Source organism: Pinus tabuliformis, chromosome 3_1 (genome assembly GCF_031772625.1).
Source record: "Pinus tabuliformis cultivar Carrire ecotype Pingquan chromosome 3_1, CPIR1, whole genome shotgun sequence".
Classification (NCBI taxonomy): Eukaryota; Viridiplantae; Streptophyta; class Pinopsida; order Pinales; family Pinaceae; genus Pinus; species Pinus tabuliformis.
This window is the reverse complement of record NC_142301.1, coordinates 301,268,082-301,285,693: the sequence shown is the minus strand read 5'-3', so window position 1 is coordinate 301,285,693 and position 17,612 is coordinate 301,268,082.

Below are 17,612 nucleotides of genomic sequence, written 5' to 3'. Positions count from 1 at the left end.
CAGGAAAGAAAGGAAAAGGGTCGTTTGTTCAAACAGAAGTAACTTAATTCAAACCAGAAGCAATAGAGATAGCTTCGTTATTCATAGTCACCACATGCACGCCAGATTCTGGTACTTATTCTTGGGAGCCAATACACAATCTATTTGAAGAAGAAAACCCCAGAGTAGTAGTGGTTAACCAAGCAACATTTGATGCCTCATCATCATCCGAGGCTACCTTCTCTAATGTCACCAATTCCTTTCTTCATCGAATTTTTGTGCGGCCTAAAATCTTACCCTATGCAGATATGATTAAGTGTATGATTGATAATGTGAATATTGAAGACAGGACGTTCTTGACGTCAAGGAAAACGATAGTAGGATCCTTCAAAGCTACAAATTTGAAGAGGATGTATCATTTTCCAGACCCTCAGAAGATTTACGACAAACACTTTTTCAGAAGATTTGCAAAGAAGAAAAAATTATAATCTGAGCTCGGTAGACAATGGAGACAAGACCTAAGCAAGCACAAGCACGATAGTAAGGGTATCTATTCTTTGGCTTCTCTTGTCGGCCCGTTGTGTTATGCTGCTGCTATGATATGTAGATTGTTCAGTTCTCCAAGCACACAAAAATTTACAGTTGAATGGCTTCCCTTGATTCAAGTTGCTTCTAGCTCTGAAGTAATGGATTGGGATACTATCTTGTCCAACAATATTGCGTCCAAAGTATTAAAATATAGGCAAAATCATAGTGTTTCACAGAGAATCGTGCCATCTTTTTATATGAGTGCCTATATTACGGATGCCATTTGTTTCTCTTTTGATTAAATTTCCTTCAATAGGATGGAAATCGACACTCGAAGACCCTACACCAATTTACTTATATGATGATATCTTATGGGAATCTAAGTAACAACCTCATTTTTACAGAATTTGCAATAAGGCTATGCTGCCTTTTTACAAATCCATTTTTGATCGAAATACCCCCGGGATGTCTCAAGAAGCCACAATAGACTTCAATGCTATTGGAAGTTGGTTTATTGAAGAAAATTTCACTTATGGCAGAGTGTTTTATCATCTTGCAGGCCCACATGTTCTTCCTATTTATGTTCTCAATAATCTTCTGGCACAAGAATTTGCCTATCAGACCGTAGGTCATGGTATAACTAAAGTCTTGAAAGACTCCAAAAAGGCTATTTGGCCACAATTTCCTATTCAATGTGGAGTCTATGCTCTTGACAATTACAATCATGCTATCCTAGAAATCAAACAAATCGAAGGCATGCAGCTCCCCACTATTCCTCCTAGACAGTACGACCCTAAAAAGGTCATTCATGATTTCACTACTCAGGTTAAAATAAGGCCATTTGTTCATGAACCTGATGATTTTGATGATTTGTTTGAGACATGTGATTCATATAGACAGGTGGAACATTTAACACAAATTCGACTGGGCCCCGAGGATTTTGTCTTATTCCAAGAGTACAAAAATAAAAGGCTACAAAAATTGCCTTCTGAATGCCTAATTGCTTTATAGCCAAAATTTAAGACATGATATGGAGTAGGAAGGGCAACTCAACTTGTCAAAATTACAAATTGAGTTTAATCGATTGAAATTTCAAAACGAAGTTGATATTCAGAGTTGAAATGCACAGATTAACCGGCTTCAACTTAGAATTAATCAGATACAGAAGGAAACTGATATTGAAGGGTTTAGAAAAGAAGCTGGAGAGGTCAATGCTCTCCTCGCACAACAACAAGTAAACTTTTGTAAGAATTTAAAGATCATCAAGGATCTCTTCAAAAACAGTGACTCATTGACTGGTCAAATGTCTAAATTAAGAACATACTATGAAGATATCAAATGACTTCCCTTGATTCAAGTTGCTTCTAGTTCTAAAGTAATGGATTGGGATACTATCTTGTCCAACAATATTGCGTCCAAAATATTAGAATATAGGCAAAATCACAGTGTTTCACAGAGAATCGTGCCATATTTTTATATGAGTGCCTATATTACAGATGCCATTTGTTTCTCTTTTGATTAAATTTCCTTCAATAGGATGGACGGACACTCGAAGACCCTACACCAATTTACTTATATGATGATATCTTATGGGAATCTAAGTACCAACCTCATTTTTACAGAATTTTCAATAAGGTAATGCTGCCTTTTTATAAAGCCATTTTTGATTGAAATACCCCCAGGGTGTCTCAAGAAGCCACAATAGACTTCAATGCTATTGGAAGTTGGTTTATTGAAGAAAATTTCACTTATGGCAGAGTATTTTATCATATTGCAGCCCCACATGTTCTTCCTATTTATGTTCCCGATAATCTTTTGGCATAGGAATTTGCCTATCAGACCGTAGGTCATGGTATAACTAAAGTCTTGAAAGACTCCAAAAAGGCTATTTGGCGACAATTTCCTATTCAATGCGGAGTCTATACTCTTGACAATTACAATCATGTTATCCTAGAAATCAAACAAATGGAAGGCATTCAGCTCCCCACTATTCCTCCTAGACAGTACGACCCTAAAAAGGTCATTCATGATTTCACTACTCAGGTTAAAATAAGGCCATTTGTTCATGAACCTGATGATTTTGATGATTTGTTTGAGACATGTGATTCATATAAACAGGTGGAACATTTAACACAAATTCTACTGGGCCCCGAGGATTTTGTCTTATTCCAAGAGTACAAAAATAAAAGGCTACAGAAACTGCCTTCTGAATGCCTAATTGCTTTATAACCAGAATTGCCTATAGGAAAATCTTTGCCATCGTCTACAAAAGAAACAGAAAAGACACCCACTATTGCACTCTCATAGAAAAAAATAGAAGAGATCCTGTGTACTAGTGAGCTCGATAAAGTTTGGGATCAGTTCAAACAAGGAACTAGATAGCACACAGGATAAGGAAGTGCAGGATTCAACTTCAATGGAGATAGATAAGACTCTTGTAGCCAGTAAGACAAAGTCTTCTGTAAATGAGTCATCAAGTCAAATAATGAATAAAGAAGTTCTCCTGGTAGTCCTCACCTTCGAGATCATCCTCAGAGTAGAAGAGATTATGCCTCGATAGTTTTACAGTCCTAAACATCGTGTTGTTATGAGTCAAAAGAAGAAGAAAAGATGAAAGGAACATTCTCATGAACTTCTTCCTTGAAGCGTTCCATTAGATGTGGTATGGAAAGATTATAAAGCTAATTCATTTGATGATTTGGCTAAGATTTTGCAATATGCAGGAGCCTATGCTACTGCCACAATTTTCAAAGCTACCGAAGTTCAACAACTGGTTAAAGAAAAAGATGAAAAAATCTTGCAATTAGAACAAACAATACTTAATTCAAGACATGATATGGAGCAGGAAGGGCAACTCAAGTTGTCAAAATTACAAATTGAGTTTAATCGATTGAAATTTCAAAACGAAGTTGATATTCAGAGCCGAAATGCATAGATTAACCAGCTTCAACTTAGAATTACTCAGATACAGAAGGACACTGATATTGAAGGATTCAGAAAAGAAGCTGGAGAGATCAATGCTCTCCTCACACAACAACAAGTAAACTTCTGTAAGAATTTAAATATCATCAATGATCTCTTCAAAAACAGTGACTCATTGACTAGTCAAATGTCTGAATTAAGAACATACTAAGAAGATATCAACAACAAGATTTCTTCTTTCATCACTTGGAAGGACAGTTCAGATGGAATAAAAGAAAAGCTTCGCAAAATACAAGAATCATACAATGATCTTCTTTACATAAATTGGGATATTAGAATAAAGCAGGCTGAAGAAGAAATTTACAGAGCAAGAGACCTAGAAGGCCAAATTACCAAAATTGTTAGAGAAATATAATAGATTCTAATCTTATTATTGAGTGCGCAGGAGAACGCTTGCCATATACTAAAACACTCAAAGAGTATTGACACAACAAATCAAAGGAAAAAGAAGATAGCATGAAGAAATTATCTAAGTTAAATCTTGAATATCATCAGCAATTTTTGGTAAAGCCCTATGGACAATGGTTAGTTCTTCGCAACCTTGCTAATACAACTGAATACATGCTCCCACCTCTTTCAAATGCCTTGTTTGTAGGACAAATGTGGATCAGGCCATCTCATCCCCCAAAATTGAAGCTGATGGAGGTTATTTATAGGTTACGAGAGAAATTGGGAGAGAAGTCAACTTCCCATCTTTAGTTTCTTGTTAAAATGAAACTTATTTTTAACTTTTTGTTCCCTATTTCGAGGAGTTTTTGTTTCAACCTCCTTAGAAAAACATGCATTTTCAATTTTGATAGTATGACTTTTATTTATAAATACCCTCTCATGTTTTTCGAGAAAGGGTTCAAAATTTTTGTAAGAAGACTCAAGGAACTTGCACTTCTGTATTTCTTTGATAGTTTTAATAGAAAGACTGGGCCAAAGACTGTCTTCTTCCATATACAGAGCATTGGTATATGTGGTACTATTATCTTTTATTAATGCTATGTTTTATGTTTAAAAGTCAGTTAAGTTTTATCACTGTTTTATTATATACAATATCACAACTCAATTAAGCATTGTTTCACTATTGAAAAGTGTATTAATTGTTATCTTTAGTTGTATGTATGAAATGGTATAATTTTTATGCGATATGTGCTTAATAATTAAATTGATTAACTATTTAATCAATTTAATTATCTTTTTTTTTTGTTTTAACTCTTTTAAATGTTTGATGATCTATATTGTCTTTCATTTATAAAGAAATCTTTATGAAATCGCATATGCAAAGTTAGTTATATCCTGGGAATTAGATAGATAGATATAGATTTATTTATTTGCATTCATATTTACTCTATCAAATAGTTTTCACCCCATCTATATCACACCCCAAACTCCGTTATATATTTGAACAGGAAACTAGTCCCTATATCCCCAGTCGGAACCGCTATCCCAAACGAAAAAAGGAATGGTATTCAAGTTCCCGACTGGGTGGTTTCCCTGATGTTGAGGCAAGGACACTCTCAGCCTTCGACACATGGATAAAAAGTTTTTGACATGAGCGAAAATTTATTTTTGTGTGACATATCATAATGTATAATTTACACTTGAAATATCTTTCGTCACAACATTGAAAGCAAATCATGTTGAACTTCGTAGAAAATGATTTATACTTATTCTATGGATATGAATAACAATTTTTTTAATTTATACTTTGCAAATAGAAATTTATACATATTCCGCCCATGAGGCATAAAGTAGAGAGTGACAAAGTGTTTTTTTAAGGAACTCCGTGATGTGAAGGTTACCGGCTCAAAACTTTATGGACAAAAATTCAATGATGATAAGAGCTAATATGGCCCATATTCAATGTGATCTCTAGATAATTTTGACAACTTAAATACCCATATATCATGGCTACTCAAACCACAAATTAAGTGTGCTAATCATCTCAAAATTCACATAACATAAACAAAATATTTATACATATTTAAAATATGCCAATAATAAAATTCATTTGATTTCTACTTCAAAAATATTATTATATTTGCTATAATAACATTTATATTTATAGCCAATCAATTTAAACTTTACACATGATGACTCACATTTGTTTTAAAAATATTTGATTACACCGCATACGAATTATATAATGTAATAGAATGCTGGCAATGAATTTAAACTTTCCGCATAAGGATTCATATTTGTTTTAAAAATATTTATATATATTCCGCATAGGAATTCTATAATGTAATAGAATGCTCCCGATACATATTATGAACATCGTATATTTATATATTATTTATTGTATTATATTAAAATTGTTAAAAAATTAAATTTCAACAATTTTAAAATGATTTCAATTAAATGAAATAAATGAATTAAAATAATTTTTAAAATATTTATATAAATTTATTTAAACAATATAATTGGAGCCGCATTTATTCATTAGGATTCCATCCCATATTTTTAAAATTTCTTTTCATATATTAGTGTTGGTTGTATTGCATTGTTTTTAAGTTAATCTTCATTCTATCAAATAAGATAATATAATTTTATGTACCTAAAAGTCATATTATTTGTTTTTAATATTAATGTTATTTTAAAAATGATTATTAATTTATTTAATTGAGTAATTTATCTATTGACCATGAATATTTTTTTGTTATTTTTTAATTGTGAACTATTTTGCTACTTTTAAGATAATTGTATAGAGATGTTATAATAATACCATTAATATTTTTTATTGACTTCAAAAAAGGCTCTTGATATTATTTGCAAAATAGAGTTATGGAAGAGGCCAGAAGAGATATTGGTTATTTTAAAATTTAGGTTTGTTGTGACAAATCTATACCATAATATTGTTGTCACGCTTAGGATTTTTGAGAGTTGGTAAAAATAAATTAAATGTAATATCAGAGTTGAGAAAGGGTCTCCCTAATACCTTACTCATTTTGACATATTGATAAACTAGAAGAGTGTTTAGAATATGTATGTTATGTTGGCCCTGCACTCACTAGTACAGTCATAACTCTTCTCCTTTATGTTGATGATATTGTTCTTTTGGCAAGAAGTCATTACCATCTTGACAAGCAATTTAGAATCCTTAAAAATTCTTCTCCAAGATGGGTATGACTATTAATACTAAAAAAACTAAAGTCATGATAATTAAATCCAGAAAGATTAGCTATGATACTTTCATTTATAATAGCAACTCCTTGGAGGAGTTTCCCTCATACAAATATTTGGGAATCGACATTTATAAGATAAATTAGAATTATAGCATTGAGAAAATGATAAATGGAGATTGGGAAGCTTACTATTGACTTGAAAATAATTGTAGCTCGATAGATCAATTGATTTGGGATTAAAAAAAAACTCCTCTTTCAGACTCTCGTCATTTTGGTTTATTTTATATGGATGTGAGACTTGGTGTTGTAATTTGTAGTATATCCAAAGAGTCATGGAGGAAGATTGAAAAAATCCAAAAGCAGTTAATAACCTACAACCTCAAGATTAAAAGAAATACTCCCTACCCTATCTTGTTTGAAGCAAGATTCTCCCCATTGAAAGCATTACTGTGAATAATTGTCTTATGTATAAGAAGAAATTATACAACATGGATGCCAACTAATTTCTAAAATTGCTTTTAACGCTGGCCGAAACTGACACCCTAGGGTCAAGTAAGGGTGGCATAAGGATGCCCAGTTTTGGTTGGACCATTGGGAAAAAAAGAGTTCATTTTGAAAAATACGAATAATATTAAAAATGTTATTACTTGCAAATTTAAGAGGAAATTGTGGGGCAATAAAAAGTTATAGGGAAAAAGGAAACTAAGATATTATAAAGAGGTGATTAACTCCAATCTTGAAAACCAAAATTATTTTTCTAGCTTGATTAGAATTAAGAAGAAAATGAACATTGTCAACATAAAAACTAGTTCTCATGAGCTTCATTGTGACACTCAACATTTGTCAATTTTCAAAATGCTATGGGATGAAAGAGTGTATCACATACGCAATCCTAAGAGGGTTGAAGATGAAAAACACTATTAAAATGTCCATCTTATAGTCACATTCAATCTAATTTTCAAAATATTTGTCACACTACCAACTTTCTTCATCTTTTAAGTTACCAATACTATGGTGATTTAGGAATGTTTCTCTTACTTCGTTTTGAATATAAAAATAAAATATTAAAATATTAAGATTAACCTCTTCAATTTGTCCTGATGATGAACCACACTAGTTGGTTCGAAACACGTCGACAAATGGTATCCCATGTGATTTTCACCGAAAAATCTCTCACAAACATGATATGGATCGCAGAAGCGTGAACTCTATAATTAACCTCTTACCTTCTTAAGGTGAAATAATTTATATTGATATTTATTAAATTTTAAAATACCAAATTAAAATTATGATAACTCATATCCTAAATTTAAAAGAAAAATCAAATAAAAAAATCAAACATAACAAAACCGTTGACCTTTCGATCAATTGGAGTGGTGATCAAGTTGTACTACTCTATTTCAAATCACTAGGTATATCCGGGTATTACGGGTCAAACGGTGCAAAGTTTTGGAAATGAGAGACGTAGATTTATTTACCTGTTCTTTACAAGTTCGGTTATCTTTCGGCACGCAACCTATAACTATTTGATATTGAGATATCCAAATAGATTTCTTTACCTGTTCTTTACCATTAATCTTTCCGCACGCAACCCACAACTATTTGATATCCAACTCTTTTCTCAAAATCAGCTGACACAACGCAGCATTAGTTGATTTTGATTTTTAACAGTCTCATCTTGTATCACAAAGTCCAGCACGTTTCGCTTACTACCGTGTCTTCCTTGCAAACAAATTTTAATATGCACTGCAGCTTTAAAAAATTCCAAGAGAGTAGGCACTATATATAATATAACATTGGACTGAAAGATTATTATCACGTTGGCATCTAACAAGATGTCCACTTTGTAAACATCGAGACCAAATATAATGTGTCAGGTAGGAGAACATTATTGCCTCCCTCTCTATTACTTCTCTTTCAATAAAGGGGCGTTCCTTACGTTTCTATATTTTTATGTTTGACTTTTCAATTTGTAGTGCGTTAAATAAATTTATAAAAGAGTAAAGTTTATATTATATATATATAGAAAGATAACATCTCCAAAATTGAGTATCTCCTCTGTAAATTTGAGTTTCAACTTTTTTTATAGTAAATTTGAAGCTTTCTAGTATTCTATACTATACATTTATTTCATATATCCAACCATATTTATAGTTTATCAAAAATGTTTATAGACATGGAAAAATTAAAAAAAACTACTATATCAATCATCCAAATTACTAAATTTTCCATAGAGGTTATTTAATTACATTAGGCAAACCAACTTTTGGATATAATACTACATGATTGCAAGTATAAGCACAAGAGCTAAACTCATTTAATTAATAGATTAACAAAGTGTGTTCAATCATTATTTCCATAATGGAATTGAAATGGGTTGTTAATTTGTCAAATTGTAGCTTGAGGGAAGATAGCTCCAATTGGGTCTCTATCTCCATGGAGTAAATTTCCTTATCATTGCTACGATGACAAAATCCCATGCTACTTATTAACAGTTCCCACTATCATCTGTTTCCCTTTGAGACTTGAGGGAGAAGAGATTCCCCTATTTGATTCCACCCACCGGAAAAATCTATGTCTCAAGACATGTTGTATACTCTAAAATGGAGTTGTGAAACCATAGAAAATTGAAATTACTCTGAGGGACTTAGCCCGAATTCGATACAGAATCTAACATTTCCACTTATTAAAATGATACCTAAGAACTGAATATCACACACAAACATGATCACTCGAGGAATACAACTAAGGTCCCACACCCTTCTTACTACCTCACATGCTAGTCATTCCATCAATTCCACCTGCAATGTGTCCTTCGCCCACGACTAGGATCTAGTGTTCGTTGGGGGGTTCTACCATGCAACATTATCTACCATAATGGAGATGAGAATGCTCAGTCGAGACCTCATGGGATCCTTCCTCACAATGTCCCAAGCCATCATTTCCTAAACAACCACCTTCATCCTCCAATATTTATCATCACTAATGGGAGGGGTATTTCTAAGCTTTTTCTTAGATTTCCAACACAACCAACCACCCATGCCACATGATCCCATAGGGAGCCAACTTTTGCATGGGAAACATTTCGAGGAGAGGGCCCACATGCCTTGGGACATTGTGAGCATCCTATGGAATTAGAATGACCAAAAAACGTCCATTATCTTCAAAGTGCCCGCAGCTAGGGATATGGGTTGATTTTCCATTGAACCAACTTTGTAGTTTAATTCCTTTAGCACATGGAAAGCTTGGGCTTCTTGGATAAAGGAATGATGAGACATGATTCTTTTGAATAGAAAGTTTAGCCTGAAATCTAGTGGGGTGATTTTTAGATAAAAGTGTTTGATTATGTTGAGTGAATCCTTAAAGATGATAAGTTTTTGAATAATAAACCACTTGGATAATTCAAGGATAGACAACTCTACCTTATTGCTAAACTCTTGAGGGGAAACTTAATTCACAATGGTTATGTTATGAAGTATTATGTAAACTATGAGATTCAAGGTCTAATCCCTGATGTTAAGTTTTGTTTGCAAAAGAGGCATACATAGGCACAAAGAGGTTATAGTGATAATGATAAGAACCCAATAGTTGATTTCTCTAATTACTACAACAAAAACAACAATAAAAAACAAACATATACTTGATTGCTAGTTTCTTTTTCAAAACTCCACAAATAGACTAATTATATTTGTCTTAGAAAGTTATAAAGCACCCCTCTCATCCACCTGTTTGTGCTACTTCATCTTCCATATATATATATATATAATTTTTAATTTAACTATAAAATCAAGTATATAATTATTTAGGATGGTGTACATTATACTTTTCCATTATAATTATGAAATAGTTATTATCATTTAATATTATTGTAATTTGATCATTAAATTATAAAATTAATATTAAATTATAATAAGAATAGTTATATTAAGCTTTATTAAATAATTTACTTTATATGAACAAAAAATTGTCATTATTAAATTAAAAGTGAAATAATTGAAATATTCATTAAATAATCTATTTCATTTTTTTAGGTCAAGGTACTAGTCGGTTCTCTTCTCTCTTTTTCTCATCCTTCTCCTATTTATCTCTCCATTTCTCTTTTCTTCTCTCGAGGTTTAAATAATTGAAATATTCATTAAATAACCTATTTCATTTTTTTAGGTCAAGGTACTAGTCGCCTCTCTTCTCTCTCTTTCTCATCCTTCTCCTATTCATCTCTCCATTTCTCTTCTCTTCTCTCCAGGTTTTTCTGATAATGTCATGACATTGACTTGAAATGTCCAAAACTCAAAATGAATATTGTAGAAGTTCTGAATTCTCATAATCATAAACAAATATTATTAAATATAAGCAAAATATTATTAAGAAATATGGACAAATTATTATTCAACATAAGTATATAGTTATTTATGATGGTGTACATTATACTTTCCCATTATATTTATGATACACTTATTATCATTTTAAAATAAAACAAATATTATTAAATATAAGCAAAATAGTAAAATATTATTAATAAATATGGCCAAATTAACATTCAACATAGATAGAATATGAATACAATGTTATTGAGATATTAAAAGAAATATTATTAAACATAATGCAATTATTCTTCAAAAATGAAATATGGAAAACTATAGACATGAATCATATTAAGAGAAATATGAATAGGAATATCTTTACCACTTGAGCTCAACTCGAGACTTACTTCCACCCTCTCCCTCTACAGTGAAAGAACTTTGACACAAGCGGCACTAAGCACTCACTAGGCACGCAAACCTTTCTCTTCGAAGACAAAGAAAAACACTCTCATGTGCTAACAAGCAAGAGATAGGCATATATTTAAGATAATGGCCATTGAGCCATCATACCGGATGGAACTCCTACACCAAACAGTGTGAGGTCTAGTTGGGACTTCATACCGGGGAGATCCCCTGAATGTTGGCGAGTCCAACAACGTCAACAATTATATTTGCAGAAGGAGCACCTCACTGGGCCCCGCCATAAGCTTCACCAACTCTGATATGGGTTGTAAGGGAAAATGCCTTCAAGCTCAAAATTCCACCCTTCCTTGGCCTGCACCCAATATTCAATGTGGACCGACTGTGACCATAGTTTCCCACATTGTTGGACACATTCGACATTGCTGAGCAGCTGATACCAATAGAGCTCAACCCAATTTGCATTGAACACGCCACAACTAACAAGATCATGGACACACATATCAATAACACTCGCCAGCAGAGGATCCATTTATATCGAGTTGTTAAAGAAGGCCAACTCCTTCACCTGGGAAAGTGGTTCAGCAAGGGCCAAGTTCAACAGAAATTTCCTCACCTCATGGAGGCTTTGCACGCAATGGGAACCATTGCTTCCTAAGGGGGGAGGACTGATCTAGGTGGATATTGGTGGCCACCCACCTATTCCACCTAGGCCTCTAGTCGGTTTCATTGGTTTCCTTGATTATAGCAGAATTTACTATTTTTAACAGTTTTTCGGGCCCTCAACTTCTAGAGCTATTTTTACCCCCATAAATAGTTTTTTTTTGAGGTCTGTAGTAGGCCCATAGCAATAGGCAAGGGTTCGATAGTTGTAGTCAGGGGTCTACCACAAATCTTGTAGTACTCAGAGAGATATTTCCAATGAGTTATCGTATGTGCCAAACGTAGATCATATGACCAAGTTATGACCTCGAGAAGTTGGTTACCCAACTGACCCCAACGAGGCCCACAAACTCTTGGCATTCTATTTCCTAGGGTTATGGTTTTGGTTATTTATGGTTTCCCTTTTTTGTTCAATTTATAAAAAGGCCCTTGAGCCTCATTGTAACATAGTTCAGAGGTATGTAGCTACCACATCTCTTCTCAGAGATAAGCTACCATTGTCTGAGTTAGTTTATTTCCATTTTGCTTGTAAGAATCTTTCAGTTATTTGATATTAATGAAATGAAGATTTATTTTTGTTGCTTCTTTGTGTTTATATTTATATATTTATTTTGTTGCTTTCATGCATAAGTTTGGATCATAGTTTTTAGTAATAACCTTGCAAGAACCAAAATAAGTGAATGTTGTAGAACTAGAGTTTGAAATTCTTACCCTATGGAAGGCAGTTCAATAGTGTCTTTGGATAGGTCTAAGATAGTACCAAAGAAATCCCTTGTGGAAACCCAGTGTCATGGGCTTCAAAGCCACCTCTCAATGCATTGGGGCACCTACGAGAACAACATAACCAATTAGCACGGTTATTGGAAATGGCCTGGAATCTAAGACTCATATATCAATATCAAAGTAAGAGTATGCAAAAATTGGATAAATATTACTAAGAAATAAGTTGGTGAATACCATAAGAGCACATGTAAACATTTTAAAACTCTAGAGGATTCGTTCAAACATGGAAAATCAGTTTACAATGCACCCTCAATAAAAAAAACAAGATGAAAATCCCCGGGGAGTGAGGTTGTAGAGCCTCTTTATCCAACATTGAACAAAACAATAAAGCCCCGATGGTTTGGGATTCCAGCCACTATGTCCCATTGATGTGGGCATGCCATTTGTAGGTACTCAAGAAGATTTTTCTCATTTCCAGTCCTAAGTTGATCGAGCTAACAACTTTATTGAGCACATTTATCACATTTGTCAGTAGTTCCATGACATATTGGACAAAGCCAATGCTATGTACAAGCAGCTTCATGATCAACATCGAGTGCCACACAAGTTCCAGGTGGGTGATGCAGTTTGGTTATTGTTGTAGTGGCTCCAACACCCTCCAAAATTTTGGCCTGCATCCAATTTTGGAGCCTTCCTTGGATTTTTCCTTGTTGTTTGTAAGCACTCGGGCTCATCTCGTGAGCCCATGTTGAGTATTTTCACCCTCCTCGCTTGACCGTTCATCAAACATATTTTTGCATGTTGGTCACAATGTCATGCTTGCAGCCATGGTCTAACTATGCAAAAGGTCCCTCTTCATGTGTACAAGTTTCATTCTCTATGTAAACATCCGTCACACTCACACATGAACTTGTATGCATTGTCGTGTAAGTCTCGTTGCGATCGTTCAACGATCTATCACAAGTGTCACGCTTGTTGCCCGCACCTTCGGTCAGTCACACTGGGTGTATGTTTCCTTGATGGTTCAAGGCATATTATCATTAAGGCATGTTGAGTATTCGTTCGCAAGATCATACATGTATGAAGTCACTCGTTCACACACTTAGTTATTTTACTGAAGCTATGTTGACCAGACAAACCCCAACAGTTGAACCTTCGCTGAGCTGCACTGCGCAGTTTTAGACCTTAATGAACATGTACCGTTGTCCAGAATTGTGTAGAGCTTGAGGTTGAATCCCAGGCAGTCTACGCTACACAATTTTGGAATCAACTCGACTGACTGTCACCCATAACAACGCAGAAGTTTCCCAGTAATCCATCTCAATCTGCACTGCCTGCAAGAAAATCAACCAGGTCTCCAGCTGGTCAACCAAAGATTTTGATTGGGTAGTGACCCCTAGCCTCACTCCTCCAAAAAAATTCACAGAAGCTACCAAGCATGCCCACTTCCGTTGACTGAAGAAACTGCGAAGACATGCCAGACAGACACCCACTACCTATTACTGCACTGCCCTAAAACTTTCACTGGTTTTCCAGCCAGTCACCCTATCAGCTGACCTATTGCTCATCTTGAAAACTACGTAGTTTTCATGAGTAGTCTCCCAGCTGCCTAGTATCCCGCTCAGGTCAGAAACTGCGCAGGGATGTCCAGCAGGACAACCTCCCAGCTTTGTGCATTTTTTTCCAGCAGCCCGTTGCCAGCTCCCCAGAAGAATTGTGCAATTTTTTCCAACAACCCCCTGTAGCCCATTGTCAACTCCCCGGAGAGATTGTACAGTTTTCACTGCCAGTATCCCTCTGCTGCCTGCAATGTCTCCCTAAAAAGATTTTGCAGATCTTCCCTCCAGCCGAGCTAGATCCTGCAGATAGTCATTTCTGATTTAGATTGACCATCTCGGTCTCCTAGTGACCTCTAAAAAGTTTTCATGGACAGATCCTAGAGCCCGCATCCCGAATTGAAATTTGCCTTGCACAGTTGCAAAGCATTGTCTTCTCTCCCAGTCACCTGCATCCGAAAGCGGAAGACAATTCATCATGGTAGACTAGGATATTTTTGGATTTGATTTCGTCTCATCATGAGTGATTATAGATACAAGTACATGGATGAGATAGGGCACGATGAAGAACAGGATGAACAAGGAGCACATGCAAGGAGACTTGTTCACAGATGGACGAACACATGAAGCATGCCAAAGTACAAGCGAAGGAGCAGTGTCCACATGCAACATCAAGGAAACACCAAGACCATTGAAGACTCTGCACACCTTTCCATGCGGAGGTGAAGCTATGATACACCAAGAGCACATCCATTACTCAACAACACTGTAGTTTGACATGCACACCAACAGCAGCATGAACATACTGGCTCTGTCGTGTCAAGTCATGTGATGAGTCATCTCGAACACATCGCTACTATGGGCCACACTGTTGTAATCAATGTAATGTAACGTGGAAGTCCAAGAGACCCACATGAAAATCTAAAGATTCAAGTAAAGTTGAAGAGTCATGTAAGTCAAACAGTCATGAGGGAATTCAAACAGTCACAAGTGTCAGTTTTACCCTTGGATATAAATGCCCCTCATTTGTACATGCAACGAACTTTTCACCTTGGCTCCTCCCACATAGCCTTGAGAGTTTGTAATATTTTCTTTGAGGAGCGAGCAGTGGCTCCAATGCCCTGCTATCGGGGTTAGTGATGTAATGGTGTAGGGATGTGTCTTGGAACTTTTGATGAATTCACAAGCCTATCAATAGGCCAGTACATTTTCACACATGTATTGTATTCGTTTGTAAGACTATTCTTTAAACACTTGTAATGAATGTTACTTTAACCTGTATTAAGATAGTTGAACTATTTCACTTGTTTTAGTACATATGCTATTGAAAATGTGTTATATCAGTTGCTAACGTTGTCTGACTCGTGTGGGCTATCTCGTAGGGCACTTGACATATTCATTCTTGTAAACTTGTTATAATGCCCATCGCACTCGTGTGGACTATTCCGCTAGGTGTTGTACATGCTATATGTTCACCTTGTGTTTATGACTGACGCATTCGTGTGGACTGATCCACCAGAAGCTGCACACACTACAAGAAAAAAGGTCATTGGTGAGGGTCATCCCTGTGATGGACCTTTAAGGTTCGTCACCAATGTCGCATATGGTGACAGTCATTAAAAAAGCGTTGTTGTAAGTGTATATAGTGATGGTCCTTTAAGGTTTGTCACGAAAGCCATTTTAAATGACACTTTTGGTGAGGGTCGTTAAAGGCCCGTCACTAATTCTCTCTTTGGTGAGACTTTTGGTGAGGGTCGTTAAAGGCCCATCACTAATTCTCTCTTTAGTGACACTTCTAGTGACGACCTTTTATTGGCCGTCACCAATGATCTTTTTGGTTACTTTTGGTGATAGTCAATAAATTTCCATCATCATTGATCATTCCAATGAGTTTTTGATGATGCTTCATGCCTGTGACGGACCTTTAAGGCCCATCACCAATGTCGCATATGGTGATGGTCTTTAAAAAATCGTTGTTGTAAGTGTATATAGTGATGGTACTTTAAGGTTTGTCACCAAAGCCATTTTCAATGACACTTTTGGTGAGGGTCATTATCGTCACTAATTCTCTCTTTGGTGACACTTTTGGTGAGGGTCGTTAAAGGTCCATCACTAATTCTCTTTTTGGTGACATTTCTAGTGACAATACTTTATCGACCCTCACCAATGCTCTTTTTGGTTACTTTTGGCGGCGGTCAAAAAATTTTCGTCATCATTAATCATTCCAATGAGTTTTTGATGACGCTATGTACCTATTACTATATTTTTTGTCAAAAGATAATGATTTAAGACCATTGTTGTGGAGTATTTTTCATTGTGTCGAAGGTCATAGTGGTTATAATAGTCAGTCAATTTGTTAAGAAGTAATTAGTGTGTATCATTTCCCTCAAGTCATAAGAATATAGTTTTCCTATGAGTCAACACATGGTTCATCTCTATTAGGTTTATTATCTAGCAAATTTCATTTAAATAAAGTTCCACTAGTGTGTGTAGGAACTATATTATTTAATACATAATCAAGCTCTGTCAATTCTATTAATGAGAGAGACCTAGCACTCTCTCAACACTCATGGCACACCTTAACATGCTTTGGAACAATACACTAACATTCCTTGGTACCTCGCATGTCTTGGAACATCTTTGTACTTGAAACATATTTGTACCTAGAACATCTTGCCATGAGTAAGATGCCCAAGCACATGTTGGCATGCCCTAGCATAGCATATAACTCCCCTATCATGTGTTGGCATGCCCTGGAACACCTTGGCATAATATTGCATTGATAAACATTAGCACTTGACACACATTGGCACTTGACATGTATTGGAACATATTATTAGTGTGCCTAGCATGCCCCTTTTGAAAAAGATAAAGTCCCAACTTATTAACCCTCTTATGTGCTCATTTCCTTTCATTTTAGCTTGGTTATTCCTTTTGTTGCCTTGAAACTCCTTGACGCATATTGGCATACTCTGGCACCATGCACATCCTAGCATATATTAGCACCTGACATGCCTTGGCACTATTTGGCACATGTTAGCACACCCCAGAACTACCTAACACACTCTAGCACTTCTTGAAATTCCCTGATATTCCCTGGCATGCCTTACTCGTGCTTAGCATATATTGTCACCCCCTCCTTTGCATGAAAACTAGCACTCATTGACACTCCCTAACACACCCTCATATTCATTCACTTCCATGCATTTTGACCTAGTGATCCCTTGTGTTTTCCTAGTACTCCCTAACACTCCTCAGCATGCATTGGCACTCTCTAGCACATTCGATATGCTTTGCCACTTCATAGCATGCATCACACTCCTTGACGCACATTGGCACTTGGCACG